Genomic DNA, 23502 nt, shown 5'->3' with positions numbered 1-23502 from the left:
GAATAAAACATGTCCATTCAAAGAGGGTGTATGCTATTGTAATGATGTGTTAATTAGAAGAATGAAAACATAGTAGACATAACAACACAGTATTATAGAGTGTTGTTTAATGACAATCAGATAGAGACCTAGTGATAAACATACTTCACAAACTAATGAACATTTCCGCTAAGCCCCCAACCCTCGGATATATTTTTGCAAGGATGCAAAAAAGCAAGATCGGCGTAGTCGTTTAAGATAAATAATCTTATATTACTTTTGCAAATAGACAGGTGGCCATCGGATTGGAAGTGCTCAAAAGCTGGCAACAAGGTGAATGCTCAACACCCCTCCTGTTATACTCTACACTTTTGGAGTCCTTAGGAGTTCGACTTTACCCACCAGAACCAGATCCAGAACCACAAGCTTGGCTCACACTGAATGGGCTGGAGCCACGTTGAATTTTGGATTTATTCCAAAATTTTACACATTTTTACCCAAAAATGGTATTTTGAAGCTAGTCCGTCAATGGGAAATTCAATTTGAATAATTATATTTGGTACCATTAAAGCTATTAACATTATCTTTTGAATGATGTATGGCCGAGTGGTTAAGGCAAGGGCGCAGATTTTGGGAAAATATCAGATGAAAAGTTTGTTAGCTTAGTATTTCTCATAAATAAAACATGTATTTTAAAATTTAGTTAAGATAAACATTTTTTAGTACTTTCTGGGTCACAACATTAACATAATATATCATCATACACGTCATTTGTTAGATAATTTTAATAGTTGTTGTATGATACCAAATATATTAAAAGTGAATCTTTCAGTATTATAACATACTAGTTTCAAAATACCATTTTAGGATAAAAGTGTAAAATTGCCCATTTTTTTAGGGCGAAAGCATTTGACATACTATAACTCCGAAATACAAATTGAATAATGTCTGCCAAAAACAAAAAAAAATTAGCAAAAAAATCATAAAAGATAAGTTTTTGGTAATTGTTTGGTAACACAATTAACATATAATGTGTGCACATCATTCGAGTGACAGACTAGCTTTAGTTTTTGGAGTAAGCCTAAAAAACGTGTAAAATTTACCATTTTCTGGTCACATTTTGCACCTAAATCCAAAGTTGCTAAACATGACCTCAATTCACCTTATTTGGCAGGCTGGACATGGCTCTTATCTTTACTTTATCCTTGAGCTTCACTCAAACTTCGCGGTTCCATCAGCTCCCCCGCCCCCACCCACCCGCTCATGTCAAATATCCTATAGGCCTATTCTAAATGACTAAAGTACATTACACCTCTTTGTATTGTACTTCTACCCGCGACGGTGAATAGGGCATTCAACAAACTGTTTAGTATGGCAATCTGAGTTTCCATACTTTTAGTTCGGCAAAGTGGATTCGGAAATCTCAGATTCGGAAAAATGAGTTTCGTCAAATTGGACGGATACCAGTCCGTCATACCACAATATTAAAAATGACCAAAACGGATAAGGCAATGTGTAGCTGAACCCCTTTAAGACCCACGGAGGAATACCATCAGGGCCACCATGGGTTTTGTTGGGCTTAATTTCTTTAACCAGTTTCAGGATTTCAGGTGGACTAACAACCATATTATCTGGTACATGGAGATCAATCTATACATCTGAACTATCTACAAATCTCATTTCTTCAAGTGATACCACAATGCAAAACAGATTGTGTTATCATGATAAAATATTTTGTAACATAGTAGGTGGATTGGTGTTAATGTCTGTTAGCAAGTAAGCAAAAACTGAAGAATGAATAAGAATTTGTTGTACATAACAAAAAAATGATTAATGTTTGGGAAAAAGTGGTCAAAGGAGAAGGTCACGTAAATTCAATTTTTACCCCTTCAACTGATCCGCAAGTATAAATGAAAACAATAAAATCGCCCATACACGGACGGCCTACGTATTTTTTGGTATACAGAGCGGATGCATGAACTCTGTGGAGTAACTGCTCTAGTTAGTACTACTTTGCCTGATGTGCTTGAGAAGAGTGTAGTTGAATAGCTTGGTGGTTAAACTTGCTTTCCAACTCCAGTGTCCTGGGTTCAATTCCTGTCACGGTAACAGGATTTTTCCTTAATTTTTTCTTACTACCAAAACCTCAAAATGAGTCTATGTAAAGCATCTTGTGTGTATGTCTCTTGTTACTGGATTGTCACTTTAAAGAGTGTTTAAGTTCAATTTTTTAAATATCTTTATCCCTAGTTCCTAGAGCTAAAAAATCAAATTCGCATGTAGCCCTGGGATAAAGTGCTGGGCCTTGGGATAAAGTGCTGTTGATACTAAGCAGTGGCGGCACCAGCTGAGGGGTGGGGGAGGGGGAGCAGGAGCTTAAGTCTCCCCACCGGACAGGTCAATCCCCCTCCTCAAAGGACAGAGCTCGTCAGGCAGTCGGACTAAAAAAGAATATAAAATAGGCCCACGCCAAGCCAACACATGTTTGTCAGTCTGAAAGTGTCATTTCTGGCCATACAGAGGTTGCTATTCTTTAAAAAAAAAAACCTCATTTGGGAGTGGAGCCCCTCTCAAACCCTTCCACCAGCTCGGGCCTACGAGCTCAAGTCCCCCTGTCGGACAGCTCAGCCCTTCCCCCCACCCCAGAAAATATCCGGGAGGCGCCACTGAGAAGAGTATTTTCCTTCGGGACCAAATTTCTCGTCAATTACGTAAATTGTTTATGATTATCATGATATTTAATTTTCTTGAAAAATTATATAATATACTATATAGGCCTATTATGATATTATGTTACACAATCAGTCTAGGTCCTACTTGTATCATGTCTCCAGGCCATTAGGAGTAAGAAACTTCCATTGTTACTCTTTCGGGTTCAGGTTTGAACAAATCTACACTAGCTGCATTTTTGGATTTTATGTGTAGTAGGATGATAGTCTAATAACTTAGCAAAATAAGATAATATTTCTTGCAATCGTCATTATACAGAAAACATATCAATCAAATTGAAGTTGAACAGTTTAAATGATAACAAATAACCAAAAAAGAGAGAAAGACAACCATCCAAATTTTTTAAAATATAAAATTGAAAAAAAATGAAGCAGGACCATAAAATAAAAGCAATAACCTAAATACTGTACTGTCATAGAGAAAAGATGTGTATAAGAGACAGCCTAAATACTGTACTGTCATAGAGAAACAGGGAAGGGGTATTTTACATATTTTTGGAAATACCAATAACTGTAATAAAAATAATGTAATAAAAATGTTTTGAACGTACCGTATTAACTCTAGGAAGAGTCTAGGAAAAGAAAACTCACAGTTACACCTAAGATTTTGAAGCGACTCCCGAGCATTTGGCATCAGATGGTTAAAACTTTGAGCCGAAGATTTCATCTTTTGAAAATACTCCCAGCATAATCAGATACGTCTCTCTGACAAAAGAATATAAAATAGGCCCACGCCAAGCCAACACATGTCTGTCAGTCTGAAGTGTCATTTCTGGCCATACAGAGGTTGGATTCTTTTTTTTTTTTTTTAAACCTCATTTGGGACGGGAAACCCCTCTCAAACCCTTCCCCTAGCTCGGGCCTACGAGCTCAAGTCCCCCTGTCCGACAGCTCAGCCCCCTCCCCCAGAAAATATATCCTGGAGCCGCCACTAAGCCTAAGAGTATTTTCCTTCGGGACCAAATTTCTCATCAATTACGTAAATTGTTTATGATTATCATATTTAAGTTTGTTGAAAATTGTATAATATACTATATAGGCCTATTATGATATTATGTTATACAATCAGTGTTATATACGGTTTGCGTGTTGTTTATTTAAAGAATAAATTTGAAATCACAAATAGAATCAGATTTAAGTACAGAGAAGGTGTGCTGTGTAATGACACGCGACCACATTGACAATTTACATTGTAATTATATTTAGCATTCAGTCAAAGTAAATTGTTGATGATATTATACATTTCATTTGTGGTCATTCATGCGAGCTACCTAAGTAGTTGTTATTCTATTCAGTACCCTATATGCCACAAATAATATGCAGCTTTAAGCTGATTTCTTCCATGTTTTAATAATATGGAGATTTCGATTTTAGTGGAATCACTAAATGCATGACCGTTCTATTTAATTGGGGTCTTAGTTCTTTGCATATGGTATAGATCTGTTGGAGCCTGAGTACGGGTGCCAAACGACACACTACATGTTCTGTCATACCCTCTGAGACCCGACATTAAAATATTCAACAAATCATTGTTTTAAGGCTGAAACAGGACATTTCTATCCTAATTAGAAGGTATGCAAAGTTTTTTTTTCTGGCAAGGGGTGGGGGGAGCAGTAGCTTAAGTCTTCCCACCGGACAGGTCAATCCCCCTCCCAAGAGGACAGAGCTTGTCAGGCAGTCGAACTAAAAAAGAATATAAGATAGGCCCACGCCAAGCCAACACCTGTCTGTCAGTCTGAAAGTGTCATTTCTGGCCATACAGAGGTTGCTATTCTTTAAAAAAAAAACCTCATTTGGGAGTGGAGCCCCTCTCAAACCCTTCCCCCAGCTCGGGCCTACGAGCTCAAGTCCCCCTGTCGGACAGCTCAGCCCTCCTCCCCCCAAAAAATATCTTGGAGGCGCCACTGAGAAGAGTATTTTCCTTCGGGACCAAATTTCTCGTCAATTACGTAAATTGTTTATGATTATCATGATATTTAATTTTCTTGAAAAATTATATAATATACTATATAGGCCTATTATGATATTATGTTATACAATCAGTCTAGGTCCTACTTGTATCATGTCTCCAGGCCATTAGGAGTAAGAAACTTCCATTGTTACACTTTCGGGTTCAGGTTTGAACAAATCTACACTAGCTGCATTTTTGGATTTTATGTGTAGTAGGATGATAGTCTAATAACTTAGCAAAATAAGATAATATTTCTTGCAATCGTCATTATACAGAAAACATATCAATCAAATTGAAGTTGAACAGTTTAAATGATAACAAATAACCAAAAAAGAGAGAAAGACAACCATCCAAATTTTTTAAAATATAAAATTGAAAAAAAATGAAGCAGGACCATAAAATAAAAGCAATAACCTAAATACTGTACTGTCATAGAGAAACAGGGAAGGGGCATTTTACATATTTTTGGAAATACCAATAACTGTAATAAAAATAATGTAATAAAAATGTTTTGAACGTACCGTATTAACTCTAGGAAGAGTCTAGGAAAAGAAAACTCACAGTTAGACCTAAGATTTTGAAGCGACTCCCGAGCCTTTGGCATCAGATGGTTAAAACTTTGAGTCGAAGATTTCATCTTTTGAAAATACTCCCCGCACAATCAGATACGTCCCTCTGACAGTAAGGGGATAGCTTGAAAAAACAAAAAAACAAATCCTTGCACAGTCGTAGCTAATTCCCAGTAGAATTATTCCTTAGCCCTAGGTTAAATTTGTTCAGCCTGATGGTTATTCTAGGATTCTTAAACGGAACAAATACGTCTTAAAATAGCGAACCAAACCAAGGATGCAAAAAAGCAAGATCGGCGTAGTCGCTTAAGATAAAATAATCTTAAGCCTGGTTCTTACGAGAGCCCTAGTATCCGGATCGGGAGCTAACCGTTAGCGCTAACCGTTAGCACCTGCGTGAGAACGCCCGATCGGTTAGCGCTAACCGTTAGCGGTATCCGGATACGCTAACGGTTAGCAACCGCTATCGGTTAGCAAGTTGAGGGCGTATCTATCATCAACCAATAACACGTACGCGTTTACAATTTCCAGTTTCTTATTGGCCAGTGATTTTATTGCATGGATGCACGGCAGCTAACGGTTAGCAGGAATCGGATCCTGCTAACCGTTAGCTGCCGTGTGAGAACATAGCCTTATATTACTTTTGCAAATAGACAGGTGGTCATCAGATTGGAAGTGCTCAAAAGCTGGCAACACCCCTATACTCTACACCTTTGGAGTCCTTAGGAGGTCGACTTTACCCACCAGAACCAGATCCAGAACCAGATCCAGAACCACAAGCTCTTGGCTCACACGGAATGGGTTGGTGCCACGTTGAATTTTGGATTTATTCCAAAATTTTACACATTTTTACCAAAAAATGTTATTTTGAAGCTAGTCCGTCAATGGGAAATTTAATTTCAATAATTATATTTGGTACCATTAAAGCTATTAAAATTATCTTTTGAATGATGTATGGCCGAGTGGTTAAGGCAAGGGCGCAGATTTTGGGGGGAAAAATCAGATAAACAGTTTGTTAGCTTAGTATATCTCATAAATAAAACATGTATTTTAAAATTTAGTTAAAATAAACTTTTTTTTTGGTACTTTCTGGGTCACAACATTAACATAATATGTCATCATACACGTCATATGTTAGATAATTTTAATAGGGGCCTAGTTGTTGTATGCTAACAAATATATTAAAAGTGAATCTTTCAGTATTATAACATACTAGTTTCAAAATACCATTGTAGGATAAAAAGTGTAAAATTGGCCATTTTTTTTAGGGCGAAAGCATTAGACATACTATAGCTCCGAAATACAAATTAATGTCTGCCAAAAAAAAAAACTTTAGGAAAAGAATCATAAAAAATAAGTTTTTGGTAATTTATTTGGTAACACAATTAACATAATGTGTGCACATCATTCGAGTGACAGACTAGCTTCAGTTTTTGGAATAAAAACGTGTAAAATATTTTCTGGTCACATTTTGCACCTACTGGCAGTCAACAAACTGTTTAGTATGGCAATCTGAGTTTCCATACTTTTTGTTCGGCAAAGTGAATTCGGAAATCTCAGATTCGGAAAAATGAGTTTCGTCAAATTGGACGGATACCCGTCCGTCATACCACAATATTAAAAATGACCAAAACGGATAAGGTAATGTGTAGCCTAACCCCTTTAAAACCCACGGAGGAATACCATCAGGGCCACCATGGGATTTGTTTGGCTTAATTTCTTTAACCAGTTTCAGGATTTTAGGTGGACTAAGAACCATATTATCAATTCCTGTTACGGTAACAGAATTTTTCCTCAATTTTTTCTCACTTCCAAAAACCTCATAATGAGTCTATGTAAAGCATCTTGTGTGTATGTTTGACTCTAGTTACTGGATTGTCACTTTGAATACGATAGTGATTAAGTTCAATTTTTTAAATATCTTTATCCCTTCAGTGCCTAAAGCTAAAAAATCAAATTCGCATGTAGGGAAAGGGCCCTGGGATAAAGTGCTGTTGATGTTAAGCAGTGGCGGCACCAGCGGTGGGGGGGGGGAGCAGGAGCTTAAGTCTCCCTACGGGACAAGTCAAGCCCCCCTCACCCATAAGACAGAGCTCGTCAGGCAGTCGGACTAAAAAAGAATATATAATAGGCCCACGCCAAGCCAACACATCGTCGCTCACATCACAAACTAACACAATCGAAGTAGATTGTGTTAGTTCGTGAAATCACAGTAGCGCGTCAAAACGAGCGCGTATTGGTTGTCAAGCAATTTTGTATTCTTTACCACACAAAAAGTCCTTAACGACAACAGCGCGTATTTTGACGCGCTTTTTTGATTTCACGAACTAACACAATTGAATTTAATTGTGTTAGTTCGTGATGTGCGCGACGACATGTCTGTCAGTCTGAAAGTGTCATATCTGGCCATAATACAGAGGTTGCTATTCTTTTTTTTTAAAAAAACCTCATTTGGGAGGGGAAACCCCTCTCAAACCCTTCCCCCAGCTCGGGCCTACGAGCTCAAGTCCAGAAAATATATCCTGGAGCCGCCACTGAGCCTAGGAGTATTTTCCTTCGAGACCAAATATAATATACTATATAGGCCTATTATGATACTATGTTATACATTCAGTGTATATACGGTTTGCGTGCTGTGTTTTTATTCAAAGAATAAATTTGAAATCACAAATAGAATCAGATTTAATAGTACAGAGAAGGTGTGCTGTGTAATGACACGCGACAACATTGACAATTTACATTATTGTAATTATATTTAGCATTCAGTCAAAGTAAATTGTTGATGATATTATACATTTCATTTGTGGTCATTCATGCGAGCTAACTAAGTAGTTGTTATTCTATTCAGTACCCTATCTATGCCACAAATAATATACAGCTTTAAGCTGATTTCTTCCATGTTTTATTATGGAGCTTTCGATTTAGCGGAATCACTAAATGCATGACCGTTCTAATGGGGTCCTACGTTCTCTGCATATGGTATAGATCTGTTGGAGCCTGAGTACGGGTGCCAAACGACACACTACATGTTAGGTCATACCCTCTTGAGACCCGACATTAAAATATTCAACAAATCATTGTTTTAAGGCTGAAAAAGGACATTTCTATCCTAATAGGCCTTTTCCACGCTGCGGTAGACATTCGATCAATGACAAACAGTGCTGAGCAGCGAAGCGTAACCAATAGAAAATAACATAGCGTTTCGACAATATTTTCGGAGGTCATGTTACTAAAAAAATCATAAATCCTTAATGGAAGATCGTGTCAACATACATTTTTCATTAAAATGTTCGCAAAGAGTATATCTACGTCCTGTATTAATAAAAAAAAATTTGAAAATTTGTTTAGTCTGTCAAACACTTAACTGGAAAATGGAAGACCGATTTTGTGTAGTGTTAACACACACATTGTTCGACCGAATGTCATTTAGAGTGCCGGCCATATTTTCGGAGGTCATGTTACTTAAAGAATCATAACTCCTTAACGGAAGGTCCTATCGGCATATTTTTTTTTCTTTAAAATGTTCGCAAAGAATATATCTAAGTACTGTATGAGTAACAAAAAAATTAAAATTTGTTTAGTCTGTCAAAACTTAATTGAAATAATAGCAACATGCACTGTACAAAATCGGTTTTCTTTTTTCCAGTTAAGTTTTGACAGACTAAACAAATTTTCAATTTTTTTTTATTCATACAGTACGTAGATATATCCTTTGCCAACATTTAAAAGAAAAAATATATGTTGACACGACCCTCCGTTAAGTATATATAATTTTTTGAGTAACATGACCTCCGAAAATATGGCCGAAACGCTATGTTATTTCTGTTAATTACGCTTCACTCTGCTCAGCATTGTTTGTCATGGATCGAAGATGTCTACCGCAGCGTGAAAAAGGCCTATTAGTAGGTATGAACATTTTTTTTTTCTGGCAAGTTGTTTTCGAGATACAGTATGGCAAAAAACAATTAAAAAAAATGAAAGGATAAGGCGCCCTCAATGAAGCCAAATCACAAAAAAAAAAAAAAAAAACCCCACAACAACTTTGCATTTCATTTCATGAGGTTGTTGGCCAATGTGTAGTAAATCCAACTAGAGAGGGCAGCAGACACTTTTTCTGGAACATCATACTCTTTGACATCAGACAGTATTTTCAGCCAGATTGATTGTGTTATTAAGGTATGGTATAATCAAAGTATATTGACAAAACAGTGCTGAGCAGCGAAGCGTAACCAATAGAAGAAGATGTCTACCGCTGCAGCGTAAAAAAGGCCTTCCTATGGACAAAGTACGACATCTCGTCGTTCTTGGTGGTGGGATAAGTGGTTTGTCAGCGGTTGTAATTTTAATTTATAAGGCCCCGAGGTCCCCGACGAAAAAAGTGAACGTCGGACGTCCCTCAATATCCGTCGAAAGTGTTCCTCTTGGCTCCCCACCAACCCCCGAAAAAGAATTGGTTTGAAAGGCTTACTTAGTCGATTTTGGTGTCTACTAATATGTAGAAAATACATTACATTTTTCTCCCCGACGAATTGAGGTTTTTCTTCACGACAGGGGGTGGAAGAGAAGCCAGATCTCCCCGACGGGGGCCCTATATTATTCACTCTGTGTAGGCCCAATGAATTGATAATATTTCAGGCATCCTAATGTTTGGAAAGAAAAACACACAGGGACAACTTATTTTTTCTTACATTGGTTGTACCATGAAGGAATTAGTTGTACGGATTGTTATGCTGTGTGATTACAGACAGGGCCCACACTTAAGTGTCGATGAGATTATTACAAAACATAGCGAAAGTTATCCATGACGTCAACATACGAAGCCACGCCCCCTCGGCTGAACCCTTTGTATTTAGCATCTACCGTAGTCACCGCTAAAAGTTCCCACTGCACCCAGACTATGAGGGCGCTGATAAAAAATCAACAGAAAATATCTGACTAATATAACTGTTTAGTGTGGCTATCATTTCTGACTTTTTTGGACAAGCAAAGCAATATTTACTACAAGATTTGCTCAACAATCTGTAAGTAGACTTCAACACATTAAAAAATTGCAGTTGTTGCTGTTAGGCCTACATTCCTAGCCCTAGGCTAGGCTAGAACTAAGTAGGCCTAGGCCTAAAGCTGAACCAGACTGGGAACAGAAGCATTCTGGCCGGCCAGTCGGCACTGGACCTGTTCGGCCTAGGTTCATAAGCCATGGAAAGCAGTGGCGGCGCCAGGGTCTCAGATCATTTCGGCCGCCAGATTTTTAACGATGGTAAGTATGGCGCGCCAATAGAGTTCTGTTGGTAGTGTGGTTGTTGCAGGATGCGGAAGCGTAGGCAAATAATAATCTATCTGGCCGTTTTTTATTTAACTTTCTGTCTGTGTAGGCATATAGGCCTAGGTAGGCACCTAGGCCTACATATTTTTATGTATACATGCTTAGGCCTACGTATTTTTCAGTAGGTATATTTATTTATTTTTGTGGTTAATAAAATATAGTAACGCCTAATGATACTGTAGGCCTAATTATTCACATTTTATACTTGGCCGAGGTTATTTGCACAGCGCAGGCCTTGTGTACAACTCCAAATCGGTTATTCGCATGGCATGCCGTGCGAATAACTTCAAAACGGTTATTCACACGACCTGCCATAGGAATAAGTCTAAAACACGGCAGACCGTGTTTTATTCACATGGCTGGCCGCGTGAATATCTTTAAAATGATTATTCGCACGGCAAGCCTTGCAAACAACTCCAAAACGGTTATTCGCACGGCACGGCAATATTTGCGTTATTTTAAAGATATGTAGCCTAAATAAGAAGTAAATATAATATATATGTATACAGTATAAGTATTATATAGAATTTATATTTTTATATAAATATATATAAATATTTATAATAGATAAATAAAACATGTATTACACTGGGTTAAAGACTCAACATTTTATTGCACTGGCCTGTTGTGCGAATAACCGTTTTGGAGTTTCCGCACGGCAGGCCGTGCGAGTAACCGTTTTGGAGTTGTTCGCACGGCCTGCTGTGCAAATAACTATTTCCTTTATAATCCTAGGCCTACTGTATAATAATTGTTATAGTATTTTTCTGTAGCACGAACGCCTAGTTGTAGTTAATATATATTATATATAATATAGTATATAGTTGATATATAATATAGTTGATGAGTTGTGTGTCACTATACATTTGTACTTTTTTATCTTTGGAATGTTATAACATATGTTCGTTGTTGTAAATTATTGTAACAATTATATGGTGTGCAGAAACTGATTTATCATGATAATGATTTTAATTTGTTCTTAGAAGATGAGGGAAAATAAATTCTGTCTAAAACTAATTTGATTAACGGTTAATTATATGTCTTGTATTGTTATAATAATATACGTTTTCGTAAATATTAATTATGGCGGTACAGTATACGTATTGTAAATTGAAACACCTCACTACAAGACTCGCAAAAAATACTATAAAGCAAAATTTAAACTAGTATAGTCTTCATTTATTGAAACTAAAGTTGTAACAGCCAATGTAAATATTTAACTATATACTGAAACTTTTACAAAATAAAGCATATATACAAAAATAAGCAAATTTACATAAATATAATATTTCATTTAACACATAATATTTAGCTTAATTATGTAGTTACATTAAGTATATGAGTACACAAGTCAACATATTCTAGTATCTATTAATGTCATAATTATGATTATGATTATCCATGTTTATTTAAGTTAATAATAGTTCCTAATTAATTATAACTGTTTTAATCGTGTTCTTGTGGCGAGATAATTCTGCTGCCTACATTCAAAAGTGATTGGGCACTTTGCTGGCTGCCAAAAATCTCTTGGAGATTGGCTGAAAGAGATAAGGAATTGTGTAGTATAATAATATTTCAATCATTTCATTTATTCCAATCTTAGACAATCATGGATGTTGTCTTCAACTTAATGCACTAGTCACACTCATTTGAATAATAGTGCTATTAGACAGACGACAAGAATATGACAACAATGGTGTCTTTTGATCTGTTTAGTTCTTTTGTAAGGCTATCTTCATTCATGTTATGATGCAGTTTGGTCCACAGTGTTAGCATAGTTAAAAGTAACAGTTTTTATTTTAATAATATCTTACCTCGGTTTCCTCTTTCACACATTGTACTGTCGTGGTGCTGAGTAATCTGGTATTGATCGGTAGCTTCACCCCCAGATGTGAGCATGTGAGGCTCCTCAAAGATGGATAGTAGAGAGCATTACGAGACAAACAGAAGAAAGACTACGGTGTCGGTTGCCACTTTTTATTTATTTAATCTTTCCATCACTGTTATTCTGCATGCATAAAATTCCCTGAAAACACAATATGATACATGATCATTATCTTAAGTGATCACTATAACTTTACTGATCATTACCACCTGTAATTAAACTATACCAACACTGTGGCAATCAGTAATCAATTGTGAATACAATATTAACAATCGCTTTAAACAATTATTGAATGTGAATGAGTATTCCATAACAATCATAATATATGCAATAAGTTTAAACAGAATCAATTCAATATACCTGAATCAAATCATGAAGACTACTTGAACAAAATGCTTATCTTCCTTACAACACGTAACGGAAATAACAAGCTAAATTGGGATAAGTACATTATATATTAGTACTGCTGCTTTACATACATGGAAACTGTACAACAATCGTCAAAGAACCATTATGGCGATATAATTAACAATATATTATAACTAGCAATATGTTATCAATATTTATTACTTATCGACTAACAAGAACAGATAGACGTCATAACATTGCAAGTTTAGGCAAAGTATCAAATACTATAGTGTACTCACATGTTTAAAAACTAAAACAGAACATGTTCCTTCTATGAAAACCAAATATCTTCTCACGCAGCGGCCGATGAAAATGTATTATAAACAGCAAGCCACCTGCTATGCAAATTGCATAACAATAACATGCGAATGCAAATGCAATGATCTATGCAGAAGTGTGTAACAATCTATGCAGAAGTGTGCAGCGATCCATACAAAAGAAAATCAATAGGGAACGCGGCAAAGCATTATTCCAGTCCACGACAGTACAATAAAAAATATAACACCATGTATCTTTTATATCTTGTTTTATTGGTAAACAGTGTAGATGGGATGGTTAAATGTATTTAGAAATATTATATACATTATATCAACAAGTGATGAAATAAAGTTGTATACTATACAGTAAATATTTTTGCGTGAATAACTTGTCATTACGCAAGAAAAATAAATCTGAAATTCAAACACATCAACAAACGAAATGAAGTTGTATACTATACAGTAAATATTTTTGCGTGAATAACTTGTCATTACGCAAGGAAAATAAATCTAAAATTCAAACACATCAACAAACGAAATGAAGTTATACAGTAAATATTTTCCCTTTTTGTTCATGTCACCGTCTCTACCATCAAACGAAATCAACAAATGTATTTAATGAAATCACGTTTTACGTAAAACATATCGGAGATGGTTAAATGCTTTAAATTTGCATAATATTAATTTATAGGCCTAGGCCTCATGAAGAAATATACAATTTGGCGATTTCAAGGCAGCGGCGGGCGTAATAAAAATTTTTAAAAAACTTTAATTTTATTATGAAATTCGAAATCATTGTTGGTTCATGTCATCAAAGTTGTACATAAAACACAAGGCGCAAGATGTGGAAAATATTTTCTTATGTTATTCACCATTCCTCAACATACCGGTAAATAAATTCTTAATTATTCACTGTAGGCCTAGGCTTACATATTTTTCCCTCTTTGTTACTGATGTATCCAGCTGTTGTATGACTACGTTCTTCTCATTGGCGGCTGTTTGTATTCTGCGGCCTCTTTGGCGTTCCATACATTTGCGAGGCACCGCTAGACCGTTGCTACATAGCAGCCGTAGACAACAGATACGATATTGCTAATTACTGTAATTACTGTATGTAAACATTGAAATAGCTTTTTAATACTTAGAATCTTTTAAATTATTGACTTCATATCCAACTATGGCGAGATAATTTTAGTGGATGAGCTAGAAGATCTCCCCATAAGTTTGAGTATGACAGCTCAAGTATGGCGAGATGAAGGCCACAACTCGACTAAGCCTGTCGAGTAAATTTATGTCGACTAACTTCTTAACCCAGCCTAAAGCCAGTAAACAATAAAACAGCGGGTGGCCACGGGTCACAAATACACCAATCAAATTGAAGCAAAGTGACCTTCCATGCTTGCTGGTTAGCGCATTTTTTAGTTACTATCATAAACACCATTCAGAATTGATGCAGTCTCCCTGATCTGTGTACTTGAATTTCAACAAGTCTTATTTTGCAATTGATGGCCGAAAAGTCAGTAAAGAAACGCCATCTCTGGACGTATGCGCAGTAATGTGATTTAATAGATATCTGGAGGAGCCAGAAATCGCAGAAAAAGTTGAAGATAAATTGTACCGTTAGAAGGCTGGTGTCCACGAAAGGATAGCAGAGAGAATGCGGGACTTAGGCCATAATACCATAACATCGGCAATTGTTGTGACAAAGTTGAAAAATCTAAGAGCAGAACACAAGACTGTGAGAGACGTTTTTATTCATGGGACGGGCAAGGGGTCGGCCAATGTAATAAGGGATGACCCAAAATCGGCATGCCCACACCACCACGCGCTAAACGAAATACTTGGGGGAAAACCCAGTGTAAACCCTCCAGCTGGACTCCTCGGCCAGTCTAATCAACCGCCAAGACCTAGGCCTAGCTTATACCTAGGCCTAGTCTCGATCTAGCATAAACTAGTCGCGCGAAAATCAACAGTAATTACCCACCATGCGATTGTACTTCCTGTCTAATGATGTGTTTTCCAAATTTCTGGTAGTCAAAATATCTCGCTCTAACCTTAACGTCGAACGCGATTAGTGAATTCAACCCAATTAACTTGGCAAGTAGATCAGCTACTTCATCTGGCTATAATCCCTTATGAACCTAGCTATTGAGTTTGATTGTCAGTTAAATTCAGTGCAAAGTGTGGTTCCTCAACCCGTCAGAGCTATTACTGAAACAGGTATTGTGGTAAAGGGATAGTCATTCCTGTGGATACTGGCCTCAAAAAATTTTAAAATCATACAGGTGTACGTATTATTCAGGGGTATAGCGCCCCCCCCCCCTAAAAAAAAAAGGCAAAAAAGTTCCTGAACTTTTAACAAATGATTAATTACGAAGCTTAATCATAGGTTAAAAGTTTATGGTTTCTAATTAAGTTTATTAACCAATAATTATGATGGTATAGCGATAGTAACACCAGTAATTTTCTGTTTATTTTAAGTTTATTTTCTATGAATTATTCTTAAACATTTGAAAGCTTACAGTAGATTTTCACAATTATGTTCTGGTAAACGGCAATGAAAAATAATAGTGATATGAATTTCAGAGTATTCATTATGGGCATCTAATAACATATTGTTCTAAGGAGGATTCACCTAAAAATACTGTTTTTATGTCGTCAGACCAGTTAAACTTCACATCAACATAAATTGAATTATTTTTTTGCAAACCCAACGCAAAAGCTTGGCGACCCACCTTTGGGAAGTGTGGCACAATTCCAAATAAATGCAGTTTAGGCTCTACTTTTTTTCTTCCTTATTGTTTACATGCCAGCTAATGTGCCCTCGTACTTGTACGGCTGTCATTTCTTTTGGGTTCTTCCCACCAAGCCTTGGGTATTCACAAACGTATCAATGCTCCCGATTCGATCTGGAGTCTCTCGAATTTCAAAAACTAGGACTAGTTAATGTACGGCCCGTAAAAAAACATGGGATTCGCACAGGCCATGTGAATGAAAAGCAATAGATATTTTATAAATGACGTTTATAAAGACGTTATACTATCAGAATATTTCGATGTTGAGGGCGCTTTTCACAAATTGGTGCGAAGTGGGGCTCTCTTTGCCTGCAAATTCTTCCATCTCAATTTTTTTAGGTCTAGGGATTGCAACTTGTATTCAACCTTTTTATTGTGGTGGCCAGTTCCAATTTGTCGATACCAGCGGTGGGCCGACCCACCCATTCACTTTTATAGGCCTACAAGTCTATATTATATGCCTATTATTACAGTATAGGCCTGAGCCTGGCATAATCTAGGTGTATTCACAATGATTTTTAAACAATTTTCATCAAATTTTGGCAAAAGACAGATTCAATTGGCTAAAAAAAGATTTTTGACTTAGCCAATTGGCTATCAAAAGCAAAGGTTAGAGTGAGCTCAGTATATCCATACTGTAGTTAATAATCTCAATTTTGTTTTCATAAATGTTGTTATGAAATTTTTGTTTTAAATATTCTTTTCATTTTCCATTCTCTTCACTATGTAGGGCAATCAAAATAATGCTGTTAAAAACATCCTACAATCTTAAATTAAAAATTGTACTATATGAGTGGTTCATACTGTATCTTCTCGGTTTTACAGTTTTTTTTTATTTGTGCAATACAATGTCATCATCATCATAAATTATATTTACCCAGTATTATGAAACTTCAGAAGACTGTCCAAGATTGACAAGTATTAACATGGGATGTGTTACAGACTTCTTGACAAACAATCCATCTAATCCTAACCATCTGTTCCATGAATGTACAATATTGAATGTCGATTTTACAGTTTTTCTTGTGCAATACAATATCATCATAAATGATGTTTACCCAATATCATGAAATTTCAATCTGATAGTATGGAGGTATTATCCATGGTATCAGAATGCTGTACAAAAAGATTGAAGAGAATTACATTGGGATGTGTTATAGTCAAGTTTTATTCAACTGATGTTGGTGTTGAATATATAAATACAAACCCTTTGAAATAATGTTATTTAAGGGAAAATTAATTTAAATTAATATTACACATTTACTTTTACCATTTTTTTTATTAATGTAAATCTTAATATTTGTTGGTAAAATCTAATATCATTTTTGTGTTACAGGCTGTTTGCTAGTTGACTCGTTTGCATAATTTACCAGACCATGATGTATATGATAATGAATATTCATTGTCAGACACTTGAAACTACAAAAATCAGGAAACTGCTGAAATGACACCACAGCAAGAGCAACTTCTAGATGTGCATGTGCGTTCCACCACAGCGAATCACGCACGTTGTAACCTTCTACCGCTTGGATAGACCAGGGAACATTTTAAAGTAAGTCAAAATCAGACCAACACATAATTTACTTATATATCACTATACATTCTTGACAAACAATCCATCTAATCATAACCATCCATTTCATGAATGCACAATAAATATTTCAGAGTAGACCAGGTAGTGTTAATGTCCATATTTTCTAACGTACTATGTGCGAGGTTCACCTTGATTTTACAGTTTTTAGCCCACTCCCTGAGGTAGAGGGCTTGTACTATGATTTTGAGCGAATTTTGAAGTCATTTCTTTTTCTATCAGGGGCTTCATTTGTGACGCGATTTCTATCAGGGCCTTCATTTGTGATGCGATTAGGCTGATTTTGTAATAATAAAGAGAAGGAAAGAGTTTTTCGAAAATATTGTCAGGAAATCCGTAAAATTGTATGTTTTTATATCATATCTCTTACCATCTGATGGGTTTCTTAAGAAAGGGTGTTTGCCATTGGTCAGATTGCAAATGGTCTCTATATTCAATATTGTGTGTATCAACCAATCACAGCCTAGAATGGTATGCTTTATGGCAAATAATTAGACCGTGGGTTGAGGCTCCAAAATCGGCTTAGTTTACGAATTCTGTGACCCACCGATCCGCGCTACTTGGCATTCGCACAAAAATGTCAATACTATTTTATTGAAACATAATATAATTGTCGGCAATCGTAAATCTGTCTCTTATACACATCTAGATGTGTATAAGAGACAGGTGAGAAGTGTTTAAATTGTTGTATTTTATGTATTAAAATTGAATCAGAACTAGGCCTACCGGTATCATAGCAATCATAGCTTTGAAACTGAGCTTGCACAGAACTGTTTCTAAGAAGACTACACAGTGTTTCTTTCAGTGGAACATAGTGATAATATATAGAGTTACCATAATAATTTTTACCCAAACAAATTGATTGTGGCCTAATGTACCTGAAGTTTTTTTGATAGAACAAATTTCTCATATAACAAGATCGTAAAGAACCTTCATCTTCATTAATTGCTCTTTTCCAAAAATCACTTAAATAAAAATAATTAATGACACTTGTAACAGTACTTTCAGAAACACCATCATCCTTCAATTTTGATTTTAAATATGAAATTTGTGAATCCATGGCCATGGTATGCATGTTTTCTATTTCTTCTACTATATACTGAATGGTACATTCAGGTACATGCTTTTCAGCTTGTAATTTTAAAAGAAAAAGAGCAAAATTCCTAGTGAAATCATCTTCAGAAAAAACATTGTTACCATCATTGTCATTATTTTGAATAACAGGGATACTACTACTACTAGCAGTACATTGCTGAAAGGTATTATCAACATCTTGTTGTACTTGTAGAGCTACATCTTCAAAATTCAAATCTGTTGTTAATTCTCCATCAAATTTACTACTACTACTTGCACCACCATCCCTCAGATCCCCTTCGTTATATGTAGGCTATTCGCTTCGACGGAAACTTAAGGCCTTACTGAGGACTCGTATTTGTTGTTTTCCACAGAGTTGCACATCCTTAAATTTTTTTAAGCTGTTTACGCTTAATGACACAACCATACTCTAGGTTCTTACAACATGTATCACAAAAATATGCCTGAAACCGGCTCAGATTTATCATTTGAAGAACTTCTGTCCAACGCCATACTTGCAAGTGGAGTGTGATGTTTACTATTTACATTGGACAAACGGCATAGAAGGTAGTTTGTGATTGGCTGAGGGCCTTGCAGCTAAGCCAAACTTCATTGTTAGTCGTCTTCTGATTGGCTATAGTTATGTAGCAACTTTTGATATAAATTCTCATTTTTGGTTACAGTTTCCCCAAATTCACGATTGCCGACAATCAAATTATGTTACAATTTAATAGTATTGACATTTTTGTGCAAAAGCCAGGTAGCCCGGATTGGTGGGTCACAGAATTGAACGTTTTTGATCCTCAACCCACGGTCTAAATGCATCTGTGTTGAGTCTAGATAGCGATATGTACTGTTTCGTGCTGCTTGCAAGGCTGGGTGGTCTAGAGTATGAAATAATACTTAAAGAAATTATGATGATTTTTTTTTTGTCCCTCCTCTAGTCTGTTACTCTTGGCAGGATAATTTTGCAAAATTAAAAAATAATATATTTCTTTAATATTTAGCCCGCCGCTAAACACTAAACGCAGAAAATAAATAAAAATTTATTTATTTATTTTTTTTTGGATTACCATAGAGTACATGCGAGTAAAGGTAATAAACTAACAATTTTTTTTATTGGGCCTAATAATTAATTTTATGACCTTAAAGCAGGATTATTACAACTGCAGCATCGTGGAATATGTGCCGAACGAGGTGTCGCCATGCATATTTCCATTACACCTTAAAAATTCCTGCGGAGAACACTGCATAATGTATAACGTTTTTCATTACAATTACTTATTTTTAGTTGTTTTTCTTTCTCTCTTTTATACATTGATCGCACCAGATTTGTGTGTGCCGCTGAAACAAAAGTGTATGTTTTAGTTGAATAAATAAATAAATTACAGTAATATCGCGAGTTGTCATGTAAAACCTTTACTGTGTAGGCAATGGTTTAGCCTTACATGTTTTTATAGAATTCACATGTTGAAATTCGCGGGGGAAATTCGGCATAAAAAAAATTGTGTTTTGCATGAAATTCATGTAAATTCAATTAATGTTGTTTTATAAAATGTAAATATAATTTACCTTTAATGCAAAATTTCATCTACTTTGATCATTGAGGCATTTGAGCAATTAATTGCTGTGCTGAATGTTACCACAGCTGCACAGGAGGGTGATTGCGCTTCTTAAAAATGATGGTGGCATGCGACTACATCGGAAATAACTAAAAAATCGGATTTTTTAAGGTTATATTTGCTAATCAATTCGTAAAATCACTGAATATTACGATAGTCTCACCTATGCACAGTACTAGGCCTACTGAACGACGTCCCAGTACCCAACCGACTATTTTTTTAGCATTGACCAGGGACCTCCCTGAGTTTACTTCTGTCAGTTCTTGCACACCCAGGTGGCCTACAAAGAGAGTTAGCTAGCAGGTAAACAAATCAGTACTTGGGTATTGCGGCGCGAAGTCAGGCGTATTATGATTCATTTTAGAGAGTTGTCTATAATAATAATAATTAATAATAATTGGACGCGTTTTACGGTGCATCCAGTCGGTCATAGTTAAAGGGGAGGAGCAAAGGGCAAAACGGAATATCGGCGTTCAAATGATGCACTATTCAAACAGTGTTTTTAGACGCGTTTTGGTAGAACAATGGAAAGCACGTCCAGGGGTTTCCCTTAAGGATTTTTTTAACTAGCCAAGTGGACCAGTAAATTAATATTTTTACTGGTCCTCAATCCTTTTCACTAGCCACTATCTTGCCAACTTCGGAAGGCCCAAATACCATATTTTTGACATACTAATCATGCTGCCCCACTACGATGAAGCAACACTGACAGATACAGAAATTATCGTTCTGTTGTCTCTGTCTCCGCAAAATATAAATACAGGAATCTATTTGTATGTACAGTGTACTCTCACAATACGATGTTCACTACGATGTTCGGTTTTCCGGAAAGATCGGTTTGTGGAACATTTCTATTGAATCCTTTCCGAATAAGGCAGGCCAGTTAGGGCCTAGCCTAGACGTTAAAAATAGGCTTAGCATAGCCCAGTGAATTCGGTATGACTAGCCTACGAAAAGTTAACATTTAACATATGTGGCAAAGACCAGCCAAACCAGTCACTCGTCGCAAATCGTGTTTCAGAGAAAATGGCTATACATGCTGGAATGTCAAATTTTTAAAAATCTATTTTATTGCACTAAACTAACCTTTATATATCTACACATCTTTCTATGCTGTTGTTTTCCCCATTTTCAATGTTAAAACAATACTTTTTAAGGATTTAAAGATAGTTTCTGCATGAGAAATGCCTGAAATCATAAACTTTGACGGTTAATTTCTCATATATTGTTCTTTAAACAGCTGTGTGGTTTAAACGCTTGTAACTTCATAAGGAAATGTCAGATTTGAATGATTTTTTTACCATTACCATACTGTAGCTATTATTTTACTTTCTAACACTGTATTAATAACTCAAAATCGATTTTTGCGACGAGTGACTGGTTTGGCTTGTCTTTGCCACATATAATACGCACAGTACCTGTTGTTTAGCTGTAGTGCACAGCAAATTGTATTACTGTACCAATAAAATGAATGCTTTTATGTTATTTTTACGTGCATTTTCAGTCTGACATTTTTTTCTAAACTGTAAACACAACACATTCTTCGTGTTCATGATGCGATTTGTTGTAAATATCATCAGGTCGCGCCTCCTAAACTCTGCCCGCTAATTGGTTAATTTTTTTCGTGGGGTCATGTGGCTGGGCAAAAATCCCATGTGCTTGGCTGTGGTGACGTCAGATCGCCCAAAGTTTCATAGTGCGTGACAGCTTGCTGACAGGAACAAGCTTAGTGTAAACCGATAAATTTTTAATTAAACAAATTTATTAAAATGAATAAGAAATCCTCATGGTTTTTTTTTAGAGTCAAATCTAAAAATAAATCTAACAAATTTAAATTTCATTCTCTGCAAATTTCCTCTGTAATTAGCAATGTTTTGGGGGGAATGTGAGTGTAATTTAGATGTAGACTGATATATGAATCTAATGACATACCAAACCCGAATTAAACGTCAACTGAAAAAGAGCCGTCGTAGAAAAAAATGCTTTGAGTTCCTTTTTCATTTCAGGTTGATTACAGTCGATTTTTAAGTATTCATAAGGCAAATGCACTTTAATAAAACAATGGAAGGCGTAACTTTCACTTTATCTAACATTTTATTGGTGTGTCGTTTTAATTAATAGATAATCTCCATGGCAATGCTATTGGGACTGTACGAACAGTTCATTCACAGGGTGTAATTATTGCGTTATTTCGTCTGGAAATCGTTGCGTTGTTTATTAACTTTTTGTCCCACGTTGCATTGTGGGATGGATACATGACATAGATGTTTTAACTTCACGGTGCTCACACATGTAGACGGAAATCAACTTCTCCTTGTCGCTATAACATGCGGAGAAGGTGATTTCCCTCTGTACGTCTAGCCATGGTCCTCCATGGTCTAGCTAGTGCGTGATGTTCATCGGTTCGCCTTGAATGACTGAGCCCAAGGCTGTTGGTAGCGGATATTAACATGACAATAAACAGAAAATAGCGATCTTGTTGACATTATCTGTGTGAAATATTTTGTAAAGACATCGTTAAGAGGGGAATGAGTAAAACTTTAGGTATTTCGTCAGACTTTCATTGACATTTTAACTGGTCACGCGGACTTGTTATTGGGATACTTAACAGGTCCACCATGCATTTTACTAGCCATTGGCCGGCGGACCAGCGTTATTGCGAACCCTGACGTCTGAACACAGATTTGTCTTCTGGAATAATTTGGCGATCGCGCCTAAATATATATTAATATGAAATACATTTATATGATTCTTCTTCTTAAAATAATTACATTAATGATTAACATTAAAATTTCATTATTTGACCTAATGTTGGAATTAAAAAATGATTATAGTAATAATAATATTAAAATAATGTTTTTATATGCTATGGACAAGTATTATTCTAGAATTAAAATTTACATTTAATGTTTGTAAATATAATTATTGCTTTTCTTTTCCTAATTCTGGTTTTTTAATGAATGTACTGTATGTATTTTATTTCAGTAAAAATGTTGTAGAAGGCTCACCATTGCAAAGATTTCAGCAAACCAGTGGACTCATCTTGCTCATCTCAATGGCTATGTTGCTTTCTTGTTTTGTGCTCGTTAATGCTGCTGAATGGTGAGTGAAAAAACTTGTTCTTATGAATTTCTTGTCTGTTGTAAAAGCTTTGTGGGATAACGTTCGACCTGATTCATCACTAAGAATAAACATTACAATTTCGATATTACAACACAAAAATTATAATTAAATTATTTTAAAATAAATTAAAATAAAATTTTCATGAAAAAAGTTTTTAATTGAAATTAATATAATTAACAGGGTAATACAATTGGAG

General features: G+C 35.8%; 2 long non-coding RNA genes across 2 annotated transcripts in view; one reads left to right on the top strand and one right to left on the bottom strand.

Annotated features, from left to right (window-relative positions):
* The first annotated feature begins 10117 nt into the window (after nucleotides 1–10117).
* Nucleotides 10118–23502, top strand: part of LOC117104555 — a 32623-nt gene continuing 19238 nt past the window's right edge. Inside the window, exon 1 of the long non-coding RNA XR_004444776.1 lies at nucleotides 10118–10249. This is a non-coding gene — a long non-coding RNA (uncharacterized LOC117104555). The remainder of the gene's footprint in view (nucleotides 10250–23502) is intronic.
* LOC117104556 lies at nucleotides 11927–13147 on the bottom strand. The gene is made up of 4 exons (XR_004444777.1): nucleotides 13084–13147; nucleotides 12797–12867; nucleotides 12366–12577; nucleotides 11927–12089 (listed from the first exon to the last, which is right to left on the bottom strand). It is a non-coding gene; the product is annotated as an uncharacterized LOC117104556 (long non-coding RNA).

This window comes from Anneissia japonica, unplaced genomic scaffold (genome assembly GCF_011630105.1).
Source record: "Anneissia japonica isolate Jap-2015-1 unplaced genomic scaffold, ASM1163010v1 scaffold287755_len519135_cov135, whole genome shotgun sequence".
Taxonomy (NCBI): domain Eukaryota; kingdom Metazoa; phylum Echinodermata; class Crinoidea; order Comatulida; family Comatulidae; genus Anneissia; species Anneissia japonica.
The sequence above is the reverse complement of the archived record's forward strand: the minus strand, read 5'-3'. Positions and strand labels throughout refer to the sequence as shown.